At 36.3% G+C, this 25,951-nt stretch overlaps 1 protein-coding gene and 1 pseudogene across 1 annotated transcript in view; one reads left to right on the top strand and one right to left on the bottom strand.

Moving 5' to 3' along the window:
• GABRR3 (gamma-aminobutyric acid type A receptor subunit rho3) overlaps positions 1 to 25,951 on the bottom strand; it is a 725,962-nt gene that overhangs the window by 595,668 nt on the left and 104,343 nt on the right. The window lies entirely within an intron of this gene.
• Positions 7,463 to 8,439, top strand: LOC130829849 (olfactory receptor 5K1-like; annotated as a pseudogene).

The raw sequence follows: 25,951 nt of genomic DNA, 5'->3' as shown, positions 1-25,951 counted from the left end.
AGAAACCTGTTCTTGCAACTGACTGAAAGCCCTGAAGCAAGGAAACTAACTTCAACAAATCATATATTAGATGAGGAGAACTGAAACTGGAGAATACTCTAAAAGGAGAGAAGTACACAGATGTGAGCAATATTTTAAAGAGAAAATAGTAAATTGTACCTGTTGGATAATAAAATGAAGGCCTATCTTCTTCTATGAGTATCAAACATGACATAACTGATTTCAGATCATGAATACTTAATAAGGTACCTGCCACATTAGGCCATTCAATAAACATTTCCTTCAATATGTTTTAATATAATTGTGTAAGTTAATATGCAGCAGGCTTACTATTTTTATTTTTGAATGAATTAAAAATATTTTTTAATTTCTTGGTTTAAATATTTAATGCTGTAAATAATGATTGCCTTAATCCACATTAAATAAAGCTCTTTATGTCCTAAGACATTTTGCAAACAAAAGAAAACCTACATACAAACATTTTGTGGAGCACTGAATTAGATGGATGTTGTACCTCCTGTATCACCCTCTATTTTACTCAACATTTTCAGTTTTCAGACTTGCATGCACTAATCTTGTTTTCCTCTTCTAAGGGTACCATGATTTTTGTTATGTATTTCTGTACCACCCTCTCCAACCCTTAGCAACACTGAATACCAGAGGTTTGTTAAGAGAAGAATATTTGACTTATTTGGGGCCAATGAGACAAAACAAGTGTTCTTCTGGAAGTTTCTGGGGAATATGTATTCTCTATTTTAAAAGAGACCCACAAAATTGGTAGTGTGTCTCCCTCTTAACGCCATGCTATGTAGATATGATATCCAGCACAGCCTACATGAATTTTACCATCAAAAGGGTAACCAGCCTGTAGATGAAGTCAATATACAATGCGGGGCATAGCTGAGTGAATCACAGAGAAACAGGCCCAGAGAAATTAGAATAAACCATTGTCTTGGCTGTATAATCCAATAGATCTTCGTAATGTTTAAGCCTGTTTGGAAAAGATGCTTTATTTGCAAATGAATATTAACTGAAATGTGCATGTCTCTTGCTTTATCTCTCATTTTTATACTCAATTTTAAATTAATCCCCAGACATTTTTTGCTTACAAATAACTTTTCACCTTGTATCCATTCAACAATCTTTGGTTATACTTTAATACACTATTCTAATTTCATATAACTCCACTTAAAAAAATATAAGGGGCAGAGATGTTCTGTAATTTATCCACAGAAACACTAAGTTGCAGCTCAGGAATCAAAAGTAGGCTATCTGGCTCCATAATCCATGTTCTTAACCACTAAATCATACTATACATAGCATAAAGAGGTAAAAGTATAATTTTTGAGAGAGAATTTTCAAGATTCTCTAACACCAAACACAAAAATAAGTGCAAAATTGATTAAAGACCTAAATGTAAGACTGGATACTATAAAACTCCTAGTGGAAAACATAGGCAGATCACTTTTGACATAAATTGCAGTGATATCTTTTTGGGTCCATCTCCTAGAGTAATGGAAATAAAAACAAAAATAAACAAGTGGGGCATAATTAAAAGCTTTTGCACAGCAAAGGCAACTATGAACAAAACAAAAAGACAACCTACAGAATGGGAGAAAATATTTGCAAATGATGCAACTGATAAGAGATTAATCTCCAAAATATACAAATGGCTCACATAATTCAATATAAAAAAAAAACCCAACCAAAAAATGGGCAGAAGATCTATATACACATTTCTCCAAAGAAGACATATAGATCCCCAAAAGGCACACGAAAAGATGCTCAGCATCACAAATTATTAGAGAAATGCAAATTAAAACTAAAATGAGTTATCACCTCACAATGGTCAGAGTGGGCATCATCAAAAAGTCTACAAATAATAAATGCTGGAGAGTGTGTGGAATAAAAGGAACCCTCCTACAGTGTTGGTGGGAAGGTATATTGGTGTAGCCACCATCGATAACAATATGGAGTTTCCTTAAAAAACTAAAAATAGAACTATCATACAAACCTGCAATCCCACTCCTGGGTGTATATCCAGAGAATCATAATTTGAAAGGACATATGCACCCCAGTGTTTACTGCAGCACTATATACAATAGCCAAGACATGGAAGCAACCTAAATGCCCATTAACAGATGAATGGATGAAGAGATATTGTACATATATAAAATGGAATATTATTCAGCAATTAAAAAGAATGAAATGATTCCATTTGCAGCAACATGGATGAACATGGAGATTATCATACTAAGTGAAGTCAGTCAGCTAGAGAAAAACAAATATTGTGTGATATCGCTTATACGTGGAATCTAAAAACAATGATACAAATGAACTTATTTAAAAGTAGAAACAGACTCGCAGACTTAGAAAACAAAATTATGGTTACCAAAGGAAAAAGGTGAGGGAGTCGAGGGATAAATTGGCAGTTTGGGATTAACATATACACACTACTATATTAAAATAGATAACCAACAAGGACCTACTGTATACCACAAGAAACTCCGCTAAATATTCCGTAGTAATCTAAATGGGAAAAGAATTTGAAAAAGAATAAATACATGTATATATATGTGTGTGTGTGTGTGTGTGTATAACTGAATCATTTTGCTGTACATCTGAAGCTAACAACACTGTTAAACAACTATAAAAAAGTAATTAAAATAAAATGGGTTGTAAAATAAAAATTGTCTTGTTACTCTCCTATAGCGAAGCCACCAGAAAATGGAACATGGCTGAAACACTTAAGTAGATGCAATAATCTGTGGGAAACTCCAGAATGGAAGATGACTGTGATCAAGTACAGAATTGAGGGAGATACAAGCACTTTAAAGGCAAAGAGAGAAATACAACCCAGCATTAAAGACTGAGATGGAACAGTAAGGAAGATAGAAGCAGTGAGCATTATCACAGAACCAGACGTGAAGACTTTCAGTAGTACCAATCACCACAGCCTGGTTAGGCAGATAATTAGATGCTCTTTGGAGCTGACATTTAGTGTTGGTTTTGACCTTACTGAGAGAGAGGTTTCGATGAATTGGCAGGGAAGGCACTAAGTAGAACAATTTCCAATCCATTTTCCCATGCCCTCTATATCACCCATAAGTGTCTCCTATATCATGTATGAGTAAACTTCAGCCAGCCTTATTTACTATCCACTTTCTAATTAGGTCTTGCTATTTCAAGCTTCCAGGATTTTGTCATATGCTTCCATTCTGTTGCCTCTTTTCCTCATGTGCTTCACATATTATTATCTTACTTATCATGCAAGGTTCATCTGAAATGATAATTCCAATGAGAAATCTTTCTTTTTCCCTCCAGGTCTCTATTCATTTTCTTCATCATATTTTCATATAGCATATTTACACTTTTTTATATCACACCCTGAACTGCCTGCTAGTTACCAATGTGTCTTTTTCCCCACTAGAATATGAGCTTCTTGTCAGGAACCGTTTCTAAAACCTAAGAACTCTTTATCTTGTGCTCATTCTACACATGGTCTCTTCCAACAACCTGTATATTGTAAATATTTGATTAAGGTTAAAGAGAACTGAAATTTGTAAAACCAGTGCAGCTTGTATTAAGGATCTAGCTCATTTTGTTGTCAGGAGCCCAAAAGACGAATGGATATTTTGCCAATACTTTTACAATCAAGACACATAAAATTCATATTTGGTAAAGTGGTAAATATGTTATAAAAGCAAGTAATTATCAAAGAGACCAGGAAAAGAAAAATCTATTTAATTTAGAGGACTAGAAAAATCCTAAAGAAGGAGACCTGCTTGGAGATCAAGAATGAGTAGGATTGGGGGGATAAAAGAGGGAGAAGATGTTTTAGATGAGGAAACATAAGCAGGTGCACAGAGGAAGAGTGAAGGGATGGACATAGCCAAGTGCCCTGATGTGAGAGGAAGTAAGCAAGGTGAGATGAAAGATACAGACAGATTGTGGAGCATCTGGAATGACAAAATAAGGAAAAACAATTTGTTTAAAAACTAATCAAAGACCTTTTCAAATACCTGAGTAAAGGAGTATTATCTTTTTTTTAGTATTATCTTTTTTTTTCCATTCATCTGATAAATATTTGTTGAGTACTGCAAAGTCCCACAAATTACATGTGTTGGACATACAGGAAAGAACATAACAGACATTTCTTCTGTCTTAAGCCAATAGAGCTTGGGGGAAACAGTGACTGATTGTTGATGTAGTAAAAACATATATAGCATACTGCAGAGTAATTACTAAATAAAGGGAGAATCAGCATAATAAAGACAAAGGAGCCTGTGTAACTTAAAACAAAGGAGAACAACCTCAGTAATTCATATCTGGGACTAAATAATAATGTCAAAGTTTCCAAAAAGGATTTTGCAGGATGTGGGGCCAAATTCAACTCACAGAGTGAAGGAGTTGATACCCTGGCTAAATCTTCTACACATTTAGGTATCTTCTCCAAATTCAATTATCTTTCACAAACCATATCAATCCCATAAACATATTAATTCCTCCAGTAAGAGGTGGAACCAACCTGACACTTCTGATCATTTTACATTTTACACAAAGAATGAAAACAACTGTAAAACTCAGGTCAGCTATGTAAGAATAAGCAAGATGATCTCAAATTACCTTAGTGACTTTAATAAAGCCCTTATAATTTAACCCAATTTTTTCATAGCTCATCATTAATTAACATCAAGTAGTATATGTCTTAGTGACCTAATCCCCATAGAAATACACTGAAGTCATTACAAGGAAATCCCTTCTGCATTTGATGGAAATTTTAAATTTGCATTGGAAGGAAAATAATTATTGACACTGACCTATTAGTAGTTTCCCAGATGTTTATTCTTTTAATCCCAAATGTTTTAGAGACCAAGGTTCATATTCTGAAATTCTAATAGACCTAACACCATAAAGCAAATGAGGTGTTACAAAACACTTCTCAGTGAGATCTAGGTAAGAGGAATATTCTACTTTACTTTTACATTTAATATTAATATCAATAAATATTTATTTTGTAAATTATTCAGCATTTTTGTTGTTAGAGTTCAACTATTTAGTTACCATTCTAGCTATTCTCAAAACAGAATATGGGAAACAAGGATGAGAAAATTTATTGCAATTTATGCTGACCTCTCTGATTATAAGGTAGAACTTCAAAATATACAGGTAAGAAAAGAATATAATTCTGTTATATAATTCAGGCATATATGCAGAAAGTTATTTCTATTTTAGCTGAATAACAAATTGGCATATGTTTAATATTTGAAAACAAAAAATAAACTTCCAGCCAGTGCCTGTACACAGAAATTAAAATAAACCATTTGACCATAGAATTTACGTGATTAGAATCTCAGTCAATATGTCTTGGACATCACTAAATAACAGTAGAAAGTAGCCTTTTAAACGAAAACAAAATTTGTTCTCACAAAACATATTAAGATTTAAAGAATTTTCCCTATTTCTGTTAGAAAATGAAAGTACTGATATAAAAGCATGGCTTATTTTTATTTATTAGCTTTTAATGTACCATGACATACTTCAGAAAATCTTACATGACATTCTTAGGAAACAGAATAAAAGTAGATACATTAATTCAGGTAAAAAAGATACACAAATTTTTTTTAAACAATGGATTTTAAATAATATCCTTCACAAACTGTTCTTCAAAATTACGTCTCAATTTATAGATACCAAATAGTTCATTAAGGATCATTGGTAGATACTGAAAACTAGTTCACCCATGTCCCTGAACTGGAGGTAGGACTGGAATCAATCATGCTTTTTTCCCATAGCACGCTACAGCTGTTATAAGAAGTATCAGTCACTGAAAATCTCAAACTACCTATGATATAAAAGGGAAACTGTGCACACACATGTGAAAAAAAAGCAATGTTAGATTATACACAAGCAATTCTAGATTGTATTGGGTATATAAGATACTCTTGACATTCAGAAAATGGAGATTGGTGTAGCCTGGGGCGTTGAGTAAACTTTATTACATATCATTATATAAAAACTATGCTTTACATAAAGGAGGAAAGGATTTAGATATCTCACACATTCAAAGAGAATAATGGATTTAGCATGACATGGGGAAAAGTAATGAAAGTGGTGATAATCCACGGGTATTTATTTTCTTAGCTTTACAAGTTAATTTTCCTTAAACATGAATAGGCCTCTCCTTCATCCTTTGTGATTTTCATGCAGTTCCTAAGATATAAATTTAACATATCTGTGCACAGTATTCAAACGTTCCCTCTACTGGGAGCGTACATGAAAAATATATGCTCAATTAAAATATATATATATTTTTTTAGTTTTTTCTAAAGATAGAATTACCATATGACCCAGTAATTCCACTACTGGGCATATACCCAGAGAACACCATGATCCAAAAAGAAACATGTAGCATAATGTTCATGGCAGCACTATTTACAATAGCCAGGACATGGAAGCAACCTAAATGCCCATCAACAGATGAATGGATAAAGAAGATGTGGCACATATATACAATGGAATATTACTCAGCCATAAAAAGGAATGAAATTGAACTATATGTCATGAGGTGGATAGACCTAGAGTCTGTCATACAGAGTGAAGTAAGCCAGAAAGAGAAAAACAAATACTGTATGCTAACACATATATATGGAATCTGAAGAAATGGTACTGATGAACCCAGTGACAGGCAAGAGTGGAGATACAGAAGTAGAGAATGGACTTGAGGACACAGGGCTGGGGTGAGGGGTGAAGGGGAAGCTGGGATGAGGTGAGAGAGTAGCATAGACATATTTACACTACCAGCTGTAAAACAGATAGCTAATGGGAAGTTGCTGTATAACAAAAGGAGATCAACTTGATGATGGGAGATGCCTTGGAGGGCCAGGACAGGGAGGGTGGGGGGGGAGTCGCGGGAGGGAGGGGATATGGGGATATATGTGTAGATGCAGCTGATTCACTTTGGTGTATCTCAAAGACTGGTACAAGAGTGTAAAGCAAATATATTCCAATAAAGTTTAAAATATATATATATATGTATATATATATATATATACGTATATCTATGTCTACATGAAAGGTGATATAATATTTATTTTTAGGAACTCTAATATAAAAACTGACACATATTATTTGGGAATACGAAGTCAAATAGTGGTACCCTGCATATCTATAGCATTCTTCATAAATTCATAAAGACGAGCCTTTTCCACTATTAGCATCCTCCCTAGCATTACCAAAATAGTCTAGGGAATCCTCAGTTTCACAGTCAATATCATAAAAGCTGACATTACAGAGAAACGAATGTCCCCTATAGGTATGTGTTCCTATCCCAGAGGAAAAAGGGAAAGTTTGAAGAATAGCTGCACTCCTCGTAAAAAGAAAAATTTGAAGGGAAAATTATACACACTCTAATTTCAAATCTTATATCTCCACAATTCCTACGTCAACAGTGAACGTGGATATGACTGAGGGTAACTACTCCTTCACAACTGGATTTATCCTCACAGGATTTACAGATCACCCACAGCTGAAGACCCTTCTGTTTCTGGTGTTCCTCACCATCTATCTGATCACCATGGTGGGAAATCTTGGCCTGGTGGCATTGATAGTTACAGAGTGTCGTCTTCATACACCAATGTACATGTTCCTGGGTAACCTCGCTCTGATGGATTCCTGTTGTTCCTCTGCCATTACCCCCAAAATGCTAGAGAACCTCTTTTCTAAGGACAGAATGATTTCCCTCTATGAATGCATGGCACAGTTTTATTTTCTCTGCCTCGCTGAAACTGCAGACTGCTTTCTCCTGGCAGCAATGGCCTATGATCGCTATGTGGCCATCTGCAACCCACTGCAAGTACCACACCATGATGTCAAAGAAACTCTGCATTCAGATGACCACAGGGGCCTACATAGCTGGAAACCTGCATCCTATGATCCATATAGGGTTTCTGTTTAGGTTAACTTTCTGTGGGTCTCATCAAATCAATCACTTTTTCTGTGATGTTCTCCCATTATACAGACTCTCCTGTGTGGACCCTTATATCAATGAATTGATGATATTTATCATTGCAGGGTCACTTTCAATTTTCACTATTACCGTAGTAATAATCTCTTATCTTTGCATCCTTTTCGCAATTTTCAAAATGAAATCCAAAGAGGGAAAAGGCAAAGCCTTATCGACTTGTGCATCCCACTTTCTCTCTGTCTCAATATTCTATGGTTCTCTTCATGTATGTTTGACCAAATTCAGTTAATGAAGAGAACAAAGATATTATACCTATTGCTATTTTTTATACTCTAGTGATTCCTTTATTAAATCCTTTTATTTATAGTCTAAGAAATAAGGAAGTAATAAATGTTATGAAAAAAATTATGCAGAAGATTTCACAACATTCTGAAATAAACATCATCCCATATGGACAATCGATTTTAACTTGATTAAAACTTTTTCAAAATCAAGGAATACTGAGAAAGTGGGAAATGGTCACCTCAAAAATAACATTAAATTACTAAAACATGATGGCATATCAGTCAAATAAACAAGTTCAAAAGAAGAGATTATGGTAAAATATATTCCAAAATCTAAACTACTAGGTTTCATCCAGAGTGAACTAAATAATTACCCTTGTGGTCACAGTTGTGTCAGGGTATATTAATTACACTAGTAACTCTGTTATAGTGTATTAATTACACTAGTATATTAATTACAGTTACTACTGTATATTAACTACACTAGTAACTCTATAAGTTACAGTTTTCAGCAAATTCAGCAAATGTTAGAAATTGAGGTTAGTACATACATAGGTCACCCCCATCTAATATTTTTGGCAAATTTCTAGAATCCCAAAGCATAATCTTACAAACTCCCACACATCCTAAGTTCTCAAATATTAGTCCCCTCTTAAGCATGTGACAGAAGTAAATATGTAAAAATTTCATTTTAAATTTTTTAATTTTTTCAAAAGATTATGTTTCAATGTGAAATCAAACAGAATATGTATTCACTAATAAAGAATGTTTTTCTCTTTAGAATTAGTCAGTTTTCTCTCAAGTTCTCCAAAAAACAGTATACGTACATTGGTGAATTATCAATCTGTATTTGAAGATGATGCTATTTATTTTGACATCACTATGGATTTGATATTTTCATGTAGCTTGATTGGTTGACCATCATATATGACAGTACAATTCTTGAATATTATTCTTAAATAGAACTTTTTCTCTCTGACATTATTACTTGTCGTGCTTGTTATTAGGAATACCACCAATATGGACTGATTCCAAGCTAAATTACTGATATATGCATAGTATTAACAAATAGCTGGAGGTGCTGATCAAGAATAAATGAGGCAGAAAATATAGTAAAAATTTAAATATCTAAACAATAATATTTATTGATCCTTACATGTGCAAATATGGAAGGAAAAATAATTTACTAAGAACCCACTCTCTGCTTGGTACTAAGCTAGACCTTTCATATATATATTACCTACCAATTTATTAGATGTGATTTTTCATACTTTTCATCAGTGAAAATCTTATACTTTGCAATATTGAGGAGCTTGCCCAAGTTCATGTGGGGAAAAGGGGGACAGCTAATCAGCTTATTGAGAATCTTAAATGTCATCCTAAGGAATCTGAATCTATCTTAGAGCCATCAAACACTGACATCTTCCTGGAGCAGAGTAATGATTGTATATTTCAGAAATCTGATCTTACAAATGACTAGAAATAAACCTGAAGCAAGGAGACTAACTTCAAAATCCATATATTAAATGAGGAGAACTGAAACTAGAGAAAACTCTAAAAAAGAGAAGAGCATATAGATATGAGCAACATTTTAAAGAAAATACAGTAAATTGTAACTGTTGGATAATAAAAAGGCCTATTTTCTTCTTGTGAATATTAAACATGATACAATTGATATCATATCACCAAGACTTGATAAGGTACATAACACATTTGGCCATTCAATAAACATTTCCTTCAGAATGTTTAAACATAAGTATGTAAATAAATATGTACTAGGCTTATTATTTTTGTTTTTGAATGAATTAATAAGTTTTAATTTCTTGGTTTAAATTTCTAATATTCTAAATATGGACAGACAAAATCCACATAAACAAAGCTGTTTATGGTCATATGACACTTTATGAGCAAGAAGAAATATAGATAACCAAAAATTTTGAGAAGCTCTGAATTAAAGGTATGTGTACATCCCATATTCACTGTCTATTTTAATGGATATTTTTAGAGTTCAGACTTGCATGCATTGATTCAGTTTCCCTTTTCTAAGGGTACCAAAATTTTTGTTACGTATTTCTGCACTACCCACCCCAACCCTTAGCAACACTGAATACCAGAGGTCTGTTAAGGAAAGAATATGAGACTTATTTGGTGCCATTGATACAAGTGAGGTGATTTTCTGGAAGGTTCTAGGAAACATGTATCCTTTATTTGAAAAGACATTCACAAAAAAAAGGTAGTCTTTCTCCATCTGAATGTCATGGTGTATGGACATGATATGTGGCATACTGTACATCAATTTTACCATCAAGAGGGAAACCAGCCTGGAGATGAGGTCAGTACACAATGGAGGGCATCACTGGGAAATCACAGAGAAACAGACCCAGAGTCTCTTTAATAAACTATTTATCTGGTTTTAAAATCCAACAGATCTTCTTACTGTTAACCTTGTTTGGTGGATATGTATTGTCTGTAACTGAATAGATGTTAACTGATACACTCATGTCTGTTGCCTTTCCCCCTTTTTTTATAGTCTCTTTTAACACAATTATCAGACAGTCTTTAGCTTACAGATTACTTTTCAGCAGTACCCATTCAATTATTCTTCACATTCATTGTTTTTTACCTTCATTACGCTACTTTACTTTTGTATAACTCTAAATATTTCCAGAGAAATACTACGGTGGAACTCAGGAATCAAAGCCAGGCTACCTAGCTCCAGAATCCATGTTCTTAACCACTAAGTCATACCATACATAGCATAAGGAAGTAAAAATAGCACAAGAGGAAAACTTCCAAGAAGCTAAGCTGCCTAGTGGGAGGAGAAATAGGGCAGAGATTCAAGAATGATGTGAATCAATGATATTTTCCTCCCAATTTATTTTGAAAAATTTAAAACATACTGAAGTTGAGAGAATGCCCATAGACTTTTTTATAATCAAGATTAAACAACTGTTAACATTTTACTTTAGACTGGTAAGCTACCCCCAAATGCGTATATACATATACATGTAATATGTGTGTGTGTGTGTGTGTGTGTGTGTATGATGGCATTATGCCAGTTTACCTGTAAATATTTCAACATACATCCCAAAAGAACATAGAAATTCTCTATATTATCATATCATTATAATCCTTAAGTAATTTAAGGATACCAAATACGAAGTTCACATTTTCCCTAATTGTCCTCTATAGTGATTTATTTTTTCCTCAAGAATTCAATTAAATGTCACTAGCTTTATTCATTTTTAAAAAAATAATTTTTTATTTTTTATACAATTTTTAAAGATTATACTGCATTTCCAACTATTACAAATATTGACTCTATTCCCCTTGTTATATAATACATCTCTGTAGCTTATCTTACACTGAATAGTTTGTACCTCCTATTCTCCCACCCCTAGGTTGTGCCCTCCCCACCCCACCCCCCCATAATCACCAGTTTGTTGTCTGTATCTATGAATCTGCTTCCTTTTCATTATATTCACTACTTTGTTGTATTTTTTAGATTCTACATGTAAGTGATACTATACAGTATTTGTCTTTCTCAGTCTGACTGGTTTCACTTAGTATAATGCCCTCCAAGTCCATCCATAATGGCACAAATGGCAAAATGTCTTTCTTTTTTTATGGCTGAGTAGTATTCTGTGTGTGTGTGTGTGTGTGTGTATGTGTGTGTGTGTGTGTGTGTATCCATTCATCTGTTGATGGACACTTAGGTTGTTTTTGTGTCTTTCACTGAAAATGATACTATGAACCTTGGGGTGCATGTATCTTTCCAAATTAATGTTTTGTTTTTTCCAGATATATACCCAGAAGTAGCACTGCTGGGTCATATGGTAATTGTGGGGTTATTTTTCCCAGAAACCTCCTTACTGTTTTCTGTAATGGCTGCACCAATTTACATTCATACCAACAGTGTATGAGGGTCGCCTTTTCTCCACATCCTCACCAATATTTGTTATTTGTGTTGTTTTTGATAATAGCCATTCTGATGGGTGTGAGGCGATGACTCTGTGGTTGTGATTTGCATTTCCCTGATGAATAGTGATGTTAAGCATCTTGTCATGTGCCTGTTGGCCATCTGCATTTTCTCTTTGGAAAAATGTCTATTCAGGATTTATTTCTATTTTTTTTAATTGGGTTTTTTTTTTTTTTGATGTTCAGTTGTATGAGATGTTTATACGTGTTGGATGTTAATTCCTTATCAGTCATATAATTTGCAAATATATTTTCCCATTCAGTGGGTTGTCTTTTCATTTTGTCCATGATTTCCTTTGCTGTGAAAAACCTTTTAAGCTTAATTAGGTCCCATTTTTTTAAATTTTGCTTTTATTTCCTTTGCTTTAGGAAATTAATCAAAAAAAAATATTGGTGCAATTTATGGCAAACAGTCTTTTATCTATGTTTCCCTGCACAAGTTTTACAGTATGTAGTCTTACATTTAGGTCTTTAATCTGGTCTTTCATTTAAGTCTTTTGAGTTTATTTTTCTCAATGGTGTTAAAGAAATTCAAATTTCATTCTTTTACATGTAGCTGTCCAGTTTTCCCAACACCACTCCTGAAATAGACTATCTGTTCTCCATTGTATATTCTTGCCTCTTTCATCATAGATTAAATGGCCATAAGTGCATAGGTTTATTTATGGGTTTTAGGCTCTGCTTCATTGATCTATGAGTCTGTTTTCAGCCAGTACTATACTATTTTGATTACTGTAGCTTTGTAGTATAACCTGAAGACAGGTAGCATGAGTCCTCCAATTCAGTTCTTCTGTTTCAAGATTGTTTTGGCTGTTCAGGATCTTTTGTGTTTCCAGGAAAATTAAAAAAAATTTTATTCTAGTTCTGTGGGAAATGCCATTGGTATTTTGATGGGGATTAAATTGAATCCGTAGATCACCTTGGTTAGTATGGTTGTTTTCACTGTATCAATTCTTCCATTATAAGAACAGGGTATACAGTTCAACCTATTTGTGTTGTCTTCAATTTCTTTCATCAATGTCTCATAGTTTTCATAGTACAGGACTTAGGTAGGTTTATTCCTGGATATTTTATCCTTTTTAAAGTAATGGTAAATGGGATTGTTTCTCAATTTCTCTTTCTGATACTTCATTGATAGTGTAGAGAAATACAATACCTTTCTCTATATTAACTTTGTATCCTGCAACCTTACCAAATTCACTGATAAGCTCTAGTAGTTTTCCAGTGGCATCTTTAGGATTTTCTATGTATAGTATAACATCATCTGCCAAAAGTGACAATGTTACAACTTCCTTTCCAACTCAGATTACTTTATTTCTTCTTTTACCCTGAATTATGTGGCTAGGACTACCAAAACTATGTTGAATGGAAGTTGCAAGAGTGGGCACCTTTGTCTTGTTCCAGATATTCAAGGAAATGTTTTCAGGTTTTCACCATTGAGTATGATATTAGCTGTAGGTTTGTCACATATGACCTTGATTATGTTGAAGACTGTGCCTTCTATGCCCACTTTCTGAAGACCTTTTATCATAATTAGAAGATGAATTTTGTCAAAAGCTTTTTCTACATGTATTGAGATGATATGATTTTTATTCTTCAATTTGTTAATGTGTTGCATCACAATAACTGATTTCTGGATACTGAACCACATTTGCATCACTTGAATAAATCCCATTTGATCCTAGTATATGATCCTTTTAATGTATTGTTGGATTCAGATTGCTAATATTTTGTTGCAGATTTTTACATCTATGTTCATTAGTGTTATTGGCCTGTAATTTTCTTTTTTTTTAATATCTCTGTCTGGTTTTGTATCAGGGTGATGCTGGCCTCACAGAGTGAGTTCAAAAGTGTTCCTTCCTCTGCAATTTTTTGGAATTGTTTGAGAAGGATAGGGATTAACTCTTCTCTAAATTTTGGTAGAATCCACTAGTAAATCCATCTGGTCATGGACATTTGTTTGTTGGGAGTTTTTCAAATTAACTGATTCAATTTCATTACAGGTAGTTGATCTGTTCAAGTTTTCTATTTCTTCCTGGTTCCAACTTACAGGACTGTACATTTCTCAGAATTTGTCCATTTCTTCTACATTGTCCCTTTTGTTGGTTGTTAATAGTAATCTCAAGATGCTATGTATTTCTGTGGCATCAGGTGTAATTTCTCCATTCTTATTTATGATATAATTGACTTGGGTCCTCTCTCTTTTTTCCTGATGAGTCTGAGTAAATGTTCATCAATTTTGTTTATCTTCTCAATGAACCAGCTCTTAGTTTCATTGATATTTCCTTCTGCTTTTTTAATCTCCATTTTATGTATGTCTGCTCAGATCTTCATGTTGCCTTCCTTCTCCTGGTTTGCAATTTCTTTGTACTTCTTTTTCTAATTCTTTTAGGTGTAGAGTTAAGTTGTCTATTTGAGATTTCTCTTGTTTCCTTAGGTAAGCTTGTATTGCTGTAAACATCCCTCTTAGAACTGATTGTGCTATATCCCACACATTTTGGATCACTGTGTTTTCATTCTCATTTTTCTAGGTATTTTTTGATTTCCCTCTTTGATGTCTTCAGTGATCCATTGATTGTTTAGAAAAATATTGTTTACCCTCCATGTATTTGGGTTTTGCAGTTTTTTTTTCTTGTAGTTGATTTCTAGTCACTGCATTGTGGTTGGAAAAGATGCTTGGTATGATTTCAACTTTCTTAAACTTCCTGAGGCTCACCTTGTGGCTCAGCATGTGATCAATCCTGGAGAAGGTTCAATGTGCACTTGAAAAAAATGTGCATTCTTCTACTTTTTGATGGAATGCTCCATATTTATCAATAAAACCCAACTTGCTTAAAATGTCACTTAAGGACAGTGTTTCCTTATTGGAAGTCCTAGCCACATAATTCAGAGAAAAAGAAGAAATAAAGTAATCCAAATTGGAAAGGAAGTTGTAACAAAGGCAATCTGTCTTTTGATGTAAATGAAGTGTTGAATTCCCCTACTATCGGGACTTCCCCAGTGATTCAGTGGTTAAGAATCCACCTTCCAATGGAGGGGATGAAGGTCTGATTGGTGAAGTAAGATACCACATGCCTGAGGGCAACTAAGCCCATGTGCCACAACTACTGAGCCTGTGTGCTCTGGACCATGCAGGTCACAACTAGAAAGCCCACGTGCCACAACTATAGAGAAGCCTGGGCATTGCAAAGAAGAGCTTGTGCACCATAACAAAAGATCCTGCATGCTGCAACAAAGATCCCATGTGCCACTGATATAGCCAAATAAATAAAAAATGAATGTCTTAAAAATAATAAAAAAATATGGTCCCTACTAATACTGTGTTACTGTCTCTTTCTCCTTTTATGGCTGTTAATATTTCCCTTACATATTGAGATGCTCCTATGTTGGGTGCATATATATTTTACAACTGTTATATCTTCTTCTTGGATTGAGGTCTTGATCATTATGGAGTGTCCTTATAACAGTCTTTATATGAAAATATATTTTGCCTGATGTAAGTATTAGTATTCCTGCTTTCCTTTGATTTCCATTTGCAAGGAATACCTTCTTCCATCCACTCACTTTCAGTCTGTATGTGTCTCTAGATCTGAAGTGAGTCTCCTATAGGCAGCATATATACAGGTCTTGTTTTGTAACTTCAGTCACTCTATGTCTTTTAACTGGGGCATTTGTTGATTTATATTTAAGATAACTATTGATAAGTATATTCTTATGGCCATTTTGATAATTGTTTAGGGTTTTTTTTGTAAGTCTTTTTTTTCCTTTCTTCTCTTGTCCTCTTATAATTTGATGACTATCTTTAGTGCTATGTTTACATCCTTTTTCTTTTGTGTGTATATTTATTATAGATTTTTAGTTTATGGTTACCATGAGGTTTATATATAATGATGTATATATATGACTGTTTTAGCTTGTGAATCCCTGAACTTCAAACTCATATTTAAAAATTTGCACTTGTACTCCCCCCCACCATGATTACTAACTTTGCTGTCAAATTTTACACCTAACTGCCTTGTGTATCCCTCAACAGCTTGATGTAGATATAGATGATTTTACTACTTTATTTTTTACCTTCCTACTATCATTGTGTGTGGATGACTTCCTACCTTTACCATATGTTTGCCTTTGCTGGTGAGCTTTTTCATTTCATAATTTTCTTGTTTCTAGCTGTGGCCTTTTCTTTTTCTGCTAGATAGGTTCCTTTAGGATTTGTTGTAAAACTCATTTGGTGGTGCTGAACTCTTCTAGCTTTTGCTTGTCCATAAGGCTTTTGATTTCTCCATCAAGCCCGAACAAGAGCCTTGCTAGGTAGAGTATTCTTGGTTGTAGGTTTTGCCCTTTCATCACTTTAGATGTATGGTGTCACGCTCTACTAGACTGCAGAGATTCTGTTGAAAAATAAGCTGATAGTCTTAGAGAAGTTACCTTGTATGTTATTTGTTGCTTTTCCCATGCTGCTTTCAATATTCTATCTTTATCTCCAACTTTTGTCATTTTAATTACAATATGTACTTTGTGTTCCTCTTTGGTTAAACTTGTATGGGACTCTCTGTTCTTCCTCAACTTAGGTGACAGTTTCCTTTCCCAGGTTAGGGAAGTTTTAAGCTATTATACTTTCAAATACATTTTCAGCCCCTCTCTCTCTCTCTCCTTCTGGGACCCCTATCATGTGAATATTAGTGTGCATGATGTTGTAGTGGTGTCTTAAACTGTCCTCATTTCTTCTCATTCTTTTTTCTGTTTTCTGTTTGGTGAAAGTGATTTCCACTACTCTGTCATCCAGCACACAGATCTGTTCCTCTGTGTCATTTAATCTACTATTGATTCCTTCTAGTGTACTTTTTATTTCAGTTATTACACTCTTCATCTCTGTTTGGTTGTTCTCCATATATTCTAACCCTTTGTTAAATACTTCTAACTTCTCACTCTATGCATCCATTCTTCTCCCAAGTTCTTTATCCACTTTATGATCAATACTCTGAACTCTTTCACAAGTAGATTGCCCACCTCCACTTCACTTAGTTCTTCTTCTGGTGCTTAACTGTGTTCCTTCATCATGTACCTGTTCCTCTGCCAACTCATTTTGTCTAAGGTACTACTTGTATTTTTGTTTTTAACTTTATTTGTTTGTTTGTTTATTTATTTATTGACTGTGTTGGGTCTTCACTGCTGCATGCAGGCTTTCTCTAGTTATGGATAGCAGGGGATACAATTTGTTGTGGTATGGGGGCTTCTCATTCTGGTGGCTTCTCTTGTTGCGGAGCACAGGCTCTAGGTGCACAGGCTTCAGTAGTTGTTGTACGTAGGCTCAATAGTTTTTTCTCACAGGCTCTAGAGCACAGGCTCAGTAGTGTGGCACACCAGCTTAGTTGCTCTGCAGCATGGGGATCTTCCCAGACCAAGGATTGAACTTGTGTCCCCTGAATTGGCAGACAGATTCTTAACCACTGGGCCACCAAGGAAGCCCTATTGGTATTTTTAAGTATGATGTAAGTTAGTTATGTACCTCAACCTTGGAGGAGTGACCTTCTGTTGGAGAGGTCCTATGCATCCAAGCAGTGCAATCCCCTTTTATCATCTAAGCTACATGCTAAGGGCTTCCTAGGTGTCGCAGTGGTTAAGAATCTGCCTGCCAATACAGAGGTCACAGGTTCAGTCCCAGCTCCAGGAAGATCCCACATGCCGCGGAGCAACTAAGCCCGTGTGCCAAAAAAAAAAAAAAATAGTAAGCTACATGCTGTAGGCTTTTCCCCAGAGAGGACTGTGTATGTCCTTCTCCTATGGCAGGCTGACTATGTGCACAGTCTGGTAGGTTTGGTTGGCCTCTAACCCAGTTGGTTGCTAGGTCCTGCCTTGTGTGGTTGTTGATGTCTGCTTGTTAGTGGGGCTTGGTCAGTGGTGGCTGACTGCAGAACACCAAGGGACCTCGGGGTTAGTGTTACTTCACCGGTGAGCTCAGTTAGAGTCCAGAACACTACAACCCTACTGCCCACCCACTTCAAGATGAAGCTAGGACCTCCTTAGTGCTCAACTACTGGCAGGAAGAGCTATGTCCTGCACTCTGGCTGCAGGGCCCAGGGATCCCAGAAGCTGGTGTTAGTCACTGGTAGAGGTGGAGCCAGTTAATGATATAGTTGGGTATGGAGTTCAAGGTGTCCTGAAGCTTGTGTTGGCCTTCTAGTAGGTAAGGCCAGATGCCAGCTGGTCCCAGGGTATTGTCTGCATGCTGTGGGTGGGCTAGGTCTACAGCCTGCAGAATTGTGGTATTCTTGTGTATGGGGTCTGCCTCCTGGTGGAGTGGCTGGTCTAGAGGCTATGCTTCCTGGAAGAAAGGACCTGTGCCTGACCACTGGTGGGTGGAGCTGGGTCTTGGCTTCCTAGTGGGTAGGGACTTTTCTAGAGGCATGTCTAGAGGTGGCTGTGGAGTCAGGAAGTCTTTAGGGAGCCTGTCTGTTGATGGGTGGGGTTGTGTCCCCATTCATTTATTTTTTTGCCTGAGATGATCCAGCACTGGTACCTACAGGCTGTTGGCTGGGGCCAACCAAGTTCTGAGGCTAATGAGGTAGATGAAGGATCTAATGATGTCACTCATCTGCACCAGTGTCCATATGGTACAAAGTTCCCAAATATGGCTCCTGCTCATGCCTATGTCCCCAGGGAGAGCATTAACTGATTCCTGTTGCTCCAGGAGATGCTCCAAGACCAGCAGGTAGGTCTGGCCCAGGTTTCTATCAAATTATTACTTCTGCCCTGGGTCCTGATGAATGTGAGATTTTGTAAGAGTTCACCTCGTCTAACAAACACATCAAAAATACAACCACATATGGAACAATTTTCACAGGATAATTCTGAAATCTTGCAGAAGATCTCTTAACAGTAGAAGCTCCAAGAAATATACTCACATAAACAGGTAAGATAAAAGGAAAACAAAAGAATCAAGAAAGACCTGCATCCCCGGGAGAGAGTTGTGAAAAAAGAAATGTTCCCTCATGCTGGAAACCCCCTTTGCCAGAAGTGATGTCTTTGGGACACATATGGATCAGGAGTGGCCTGTATTACGCTCTGGAGGAGTATGTGGGTGCTGGCTTGCAGCCAGGCAGGGCAGACAGGGACCAACATTGAGGGCTGCATGTCACCACACTTCTCAGCCTAAGATGCACACCTAGTGGAGCACGCAGCAGCTGGGTACTGAAACTTGGGCTTCAGTGGACAAGCCTGAACAGACAACTCAGTTTGGCTACATGGAGACAGCCCAAAGGTTCTGGAGTATGGTCCAGAATGCCACTATTGACATGCGCAAGATGGAGCACATGCCCATCAGAGGAGCCCCATGATAAGCACAAAAAGGGTGGGGCACAGGTCCACCACAGGAGCCCGCTGTCAGCATGCTCATGGCAGAGCGCGGCTCCAGTGGCAGTGGGTTTTGAGAGCAGGCACACTCCAGAGGTGGCCCTGACATCTGAGCCATTTATTAGTGCTTCCACAACCAGGGCAGGTCCGGGGTGGTGCAGGCAGCAGTGGACTGTGTTGGCATACACACTGGGTGATGGGCAGCATTACAGAATCACACATCCATGGCCAAAAGGAGGGATGGCCCTGGGAAGGAATACTCAGTGGCTCCTTTCACAGTGGAAGCACTGCTTCAAACAACTTCACACTGCACCTTAGAACCAGATCTGGGGGCTTCTATTGCAAAAACTGGGAAGAGACCCTACCTCCAACAGGGCTGTGACAACCATAGGACAAAGAGGACACCCTGCCCAACAGCCAGTGCATGTACTGGGCATTTGAACACTAGTTACACACCCTATCAAGGTAAAAATTGTCAGCTCATTCTGAGGAAAGACGTGGCAGGCATCCATAACAAAAATAACCCTCCCACCAAATGGTCTACACAGGGATACTCCGACATAAAAACAGCCAGTCAAGACCACAGTAAATGTTTCTCCTGAATACACAGAGTCAGTGGAATTTAAGTAAAATGAAAAAGCAGAGGAAATATTCTCAACTAAAAGAAGAAGAGATATCCCCTAAATGAAACAGACTGCTCCAGTCTACCAGACCCTGATTTCAAAAAGGAGGTGATAGGAACTCCCCTGGTAGTGCACTAGTTAAAAATCAGCCTACCAATGCAGGAGACCATTTCCATCCCTGGTCAGGGAAGATCCACATGCCATGGAGCAATTAAGCCCGTGTGCCACAAATACTGAGCCTGCACTCTAGAGCTCGCGAGTCACAACTCCTGAGCCCATGTGCCACAACTACTAAAGCCTACACGCCTAGAGCCTGCGCTCTGCAAAAAGGGAACCACAACAATGAGAAGCCTGTGCACTACAACAAAGAGTAGCCCCCGCCTGACACAACTAGACAAAGCCCATGTGCAATAACGAAGACTCAACACAGTCAATAAATAAAGTTAAATAAATTAGTTAATTAATTAATAAATTTTTTTTAAACGAGGTGATAAAAATGCTAAACAGAGGATTCACTGGGCTTTCTGCATCAGGACAACATGAGGCTGTGTCCATGCTGACAGGCACTGGGATTTCTGAAGACCCAGGTAATATCAGAGGATAAGTGATATGAAAAACTATAATTCTAGATAAGGTGGCAGAGTAGAAGGATTTGAGCTTATGAAAACACCAAAATCACAACTAACTGAAGAACAGCTATTGACAAAAAAACCGCTGGAACCTACCAGAAAGGATATCCTACATCCAAAGACAAAGAAAAAGCCACAAAGAGATGGTATAAGGGACACAATAGTGATAAAAATCAAATTCCATGCTCGCCAGGTGGGTGAGCCACAAACTGGAAAATAATTATTTTGCAGAAGTTCTCCCACAGGAGTGAAACTTCCTAGCACCATGTAGACTCCCCAGCCTGAGAATCTGGAAACTGGAAGAGAAGCCCCCAGAGAGTCTGGCTTTGAAGGCCAGCAGGGTTTCAGTGCAGGAATTCCACAGGAATGGGGGAAACAGAAACTCACTCTTCAAAGGTGCACAAAAGCACTCATGAGCACTGGGACCATCACAAGTACTGAAATTCAAACTGTGATTTAAAAACTCCAAACAAACAAAAAATCAGGGCCAGGGGGCTTCACAGGCAAATTCTATCAAACATTTAGAGAAGAGTTAACACCTATCCTTCTGAAACTATTCCAAAATATTGAAGAGGAAGGAAAACACCCGAACTCATTCTAGGAGGTCACCATCACCCTGATAGCAAAACCAGACAAAAATACCACAAAAATAGAAGACTGCAGGCCAATATCACTGATGAACATACATGCAAAAATCCTCAACAAAATACTATCAAACTGAATCCACCAACACATTAAAAGGCTCATGCATCAAGATTAAGTGGGATTTATCCCAGAGATGCAAGGATTCTTCATTAATCACAAATCTATCAGTGTGATACACCCTACTAACAAATTGAAGAATTAAAACACTATGATCATCTCAATAGATGCATAAAAATCTTTCGACAAAATTCAAAACCCATTTATGAAAAAAATTCTCCAGAAAGTGGCTATAGTGGGAACATACCTCAACATAATAAAGGCCATATATGACAAACCTATAGCTAACATCATACTCAACAGTGAAAACCTGAAAGCATTTCCTCTAAGATTGGGAACAAGACAAGGATGTCCACTCTTGACAATTTTATTCAACATAGTTTTGGAAGTCCTGGCCACGGCAATCAGAGAACAAAAAGAAATAAAAGGAATCCAAATTGAAAGAGAAGAAGTAAAACATCACTGTTTGCATATGACATGATACTATACATAGAAAATCCTAAAGATGCCACCAGAAAACTATAGAGCTCATCAATGAATTTGGTAATGTTTCCAGATACAAAATTAAAACATAGAAATCTATTGCATTTCTATACACTAACAACAAAAGATTAGAAAGAGCAATTAAAGAAACAATCCCATTTATCATTCACATCAAAAAGATTAAAATACCTAGGAATCAACATACCTAAGGAGGCAAAAGACCTGTTACTCTGGGAACTATAAGACGCTTATGAAACAAATCAAAGATAACACAAACAGATGGAAAGATATACTATGTTTCTGGATTTGAAGAATCAATACTGTCAAAATGACTATACTATCTAAGGCGAGCTACAGATTCAATGCAATCCCTATCAAATTCCCAATGGCTTTTCTCACAAACCTAGAACAAAAAATTTTTTAATTTTTATGAAAACACAAAACACCCAAAATAGCCAAAGCAATCTTGTGAAAGAAAAACAGAGCTGGATGAATCAGGCTCCCTGACTGCACACTATAGTACACAGCTACAATCATCAGAACACTATGGAACTGGCACAAAAACAGAAATATAGGTCGATGGAACTGGATAGAACATCCAGAAATAAACCTACACATCTATGGTCAATCAACCTATGTCAAGAGCATACAAAGCAGAAGAGACGGTCTTTTTATATATTGGTGCTGGGAAACCTGGACAGTTACATAAAAAGAATGAAACTAGAACATTCTTTGATGCCACGCACAAAAATAAACTCAAAATATACTGAAGACCTAAATGTAAGACCAGTACTAGAAAACTTTCAGAGGAAATCATAGGCAGACATGTTGTCATAAATCACAGCAAGATCTGTCTCCTAGAATAATGGGAAGAAAAAGAAACAAATGGGACCTAATTAAACTCAAAAGCTTTTGAACAGCAAAGGAAACCATAAATAAAGTGAAAAGACAACCCACAGAATGGGAGAAAATATTTGCAAACGATGCAACCAACAGAGGATTAATCTCCAAAATATACAAACAGCTCATGCAGCTCAGTATCAAATAAACAAACAACCCAATCAAAAAATAGGCCAAAGACCTAAGTAGACATTCTCCAAAGAAGACATACGGATGGCCAATGGCACATGAAAAGATGCTCAACATCACTAATTATTAGAGAAATGCAAATTGAAACTACAATGAGACATCACCTCACACCAATCAGAAGAGCCATCATCAAAAAAGTCTACAAACAACAAATGCTGGAGAGGGTGTGGAGAAAAGGGAACCCTCCTACACTTTACAATTATATTGGAAAATAAATTGGTACATGACATCCACTATGGAGAACAGTATACAGGGCCCTTTAAAAATTAAAAATAGAACTACCATATAATCCAGCAATCCCACTCCTGGGCATATATCTGGAGATAATCATAATTCGAAAAGATAGATGCACCCCAATATTTACTGCAGCACTATTTACAACAGCTAGGACATGGAAGCAACCTAAATGTCCATCAACAGAAGAATGCATAAAAAGATGTGTTACACATATACAATGGAATATAACTCAGCCATAAGAAAGATTGAAATTGCGCCATTTGCAGAGACGTGGATGGACCTAGAGATTGTCATACTGAGTGAAGTAAGTCAGACACAAAAAGACAAATACCATATGATATTGCTTAAATATGGAATCTGAAAAAAATGGTACGAATGAACTTATTTACAAACCAGAAGTAGAGTCATAGATGTAGAAAACAAACTTATGATTACCAGGGGATAAGAGAGATGAATAAATTCGGAGATTGGGATTGACATATACACACTATTATATATAAAATAGACAACTAATAACAACCTGCTCTATAGCAAAGGGAACTCTACTCAATATTCTATAATGGCCCATGTGGGAAAAGAATCTAAAAAAAAAAGATAGAGTGGATATATTTATATATATAACTGATTTACTTTTGCTGTACACCAGAAATTAACACGATTGTAAATCAACCATACTCTAATAAAAAACTTTTAAAAAACAAGATTTAGCACATATATTCACGAATATTAGCCACTAAAAAGAATCAAATAATGCCATTTGCAGCAATGTGGACGGACCTAGAAATTACCATACTAAATGAAGTAAGTCAGAGAAAGACGATATCATATGATATCACTTATATGCAAAATCTTAAAAAAAATGATACAAATGAGCTTATTTACAAAGCAGAAACAGACTCACAAAATTAGAAAGTAAACTTATGGTTACCAAAGGAGAAAGGCATGGAGAGGAATAAATTGGGAGCTTGAAATTGACATATGCATACTGCTATATTAAAATAGATAACCAATAAGGACCTACCCTAAACCACCTGGAGCTCTGTACAATATTCTATAGTAAACTAAATGAGAAAAAGATCTGAAAATGAATACACATATGTATAAAAGAATCACTGCTGTACACCTAAAACTAACACAACATTGTTAAAGTACACTCCAATGTGAAATAAATTTTGAAAAAAATAAAAAGTTACTTATAAAAACTAATAAAAATAAAACACGATGTAAATTAAAAGCAAAAAAAATTTCTTGTAACTCTCCTAAAAGTGAAGCCACCAGAAGACTGAACATGGCTGCAATACATAAGTAGATGAGATAATCTGGAGAAAGCTGCAGAATGAGAGAAGACAGTGGTCAAGTACAGAACTGAGGGGAACATAAGCATTTTAAAAGCAAAGACAGAAATGTGATCCAGAATTAAAGATGGAGATAGAACAGTCAAGAAGAAAGAAGCAGTGAGTGTTATCATAGAAGCAGATGTGAAGACCTTCAATAGTACCAAAACCATAGCTTGGTTAGCTAGGTAATTAGACGCTCTTTGGAGTTGACAATTAGCATTGGTTTTGACCTTACTGAGAAAGAGGTTTCAGTGAACTGGCAGGGAAGGCACCAAAGAGAACAATTTCCAATCTATTTTCCCATGTCCTATATATTACCTGTGTCTCCTATATCATGTATGAGTAAACTTCAGTAAACTTAATTACTATTCACTTTTTAATTAAGTGTTGCTATTTCAAGTTTCCAGGATTTTATCACGTGTTTCCATTCTGTTGCTTCTTTTCCTCATGTGCTTCACGTATTATAATCCTACTTAACCTGCAAGGTTTACCTGAAATGATACTTCCAATGAGAAATCTTTCTTTTTTTTTTTTCTCCAGGTGACTACCCATTTCCTTCATCATATTTTCATATAGCACATTTACACTTTTTTTTATATGAGTCTGAATAGCCTGATGGTTAGCAATATGATTTTCTGCCCACTAGATTATGAGCTTCTTGTCAGGAACCATTTCTAAAACCTAAGAATGCCTATCCTGTGCTCATTCTAATCACAGTCTTTTCCAACACCCTGTATATTTTAAATACTTGATTAAGGTTAAACAGAACTGAAATTTGAAAAATCAATGCAGATTGTACTAAGACTCTAGCTCATTTTTTGTCAAGAGTCCAAAAGGCATAAGACACAATCAGTGACTTATGGATATTTTGCCAAAACTTTTACAATCAATATACATACAATTCGGGCTTCCCTGGTGGTGCAGTGGCTAAGAATCTGCCTGCCAATCCAGGGGACATGGGTTTGAGCCCTGGTCTGGGAAGATTCCACATGTCACAGAGCTACTAAGCCTGTGCACCACAACTACTGAGCCTGCGCTATACAGCATGAGAGCCACTACTATTGAGCCCATATGCCACAGCTACTAAATCCCACATGCCTAGAGCCCGTGCTCCACAAAAAGAGAATCCACCACAATGAGAAGCCCACATACCACAACAAAGAGTAGCCCCGCTCTCTGCAACTAGAGAAATCCTGCACACAGCAACAAAACCCAACATAGAAAATAAATATATTTATTAAAAAAAAGATATATACAATGCATAATTGAT

This window comes from Hippopotamus amphibius, chromosome 10, assembly GCF_030028045.1.
Source record: "Hippopotamus amphibius kiboko isolate mHipAmp2 chromosome 10, mHipAmp2.hap2, whole genome shotgun sequence".
NCBI classification, from domain to species: domain Eukaryota; kingdom Metazoa; phylum Chordata; class Mammalia; order Artiodactyla; family Hippopotamidae; genus Hippopotamus; species Hippopotamus amphibius.
Note: the sequence above shows the minus strand (reverse complement) of the source record. Positions and strands in the feature narration are given on the sequence as shown.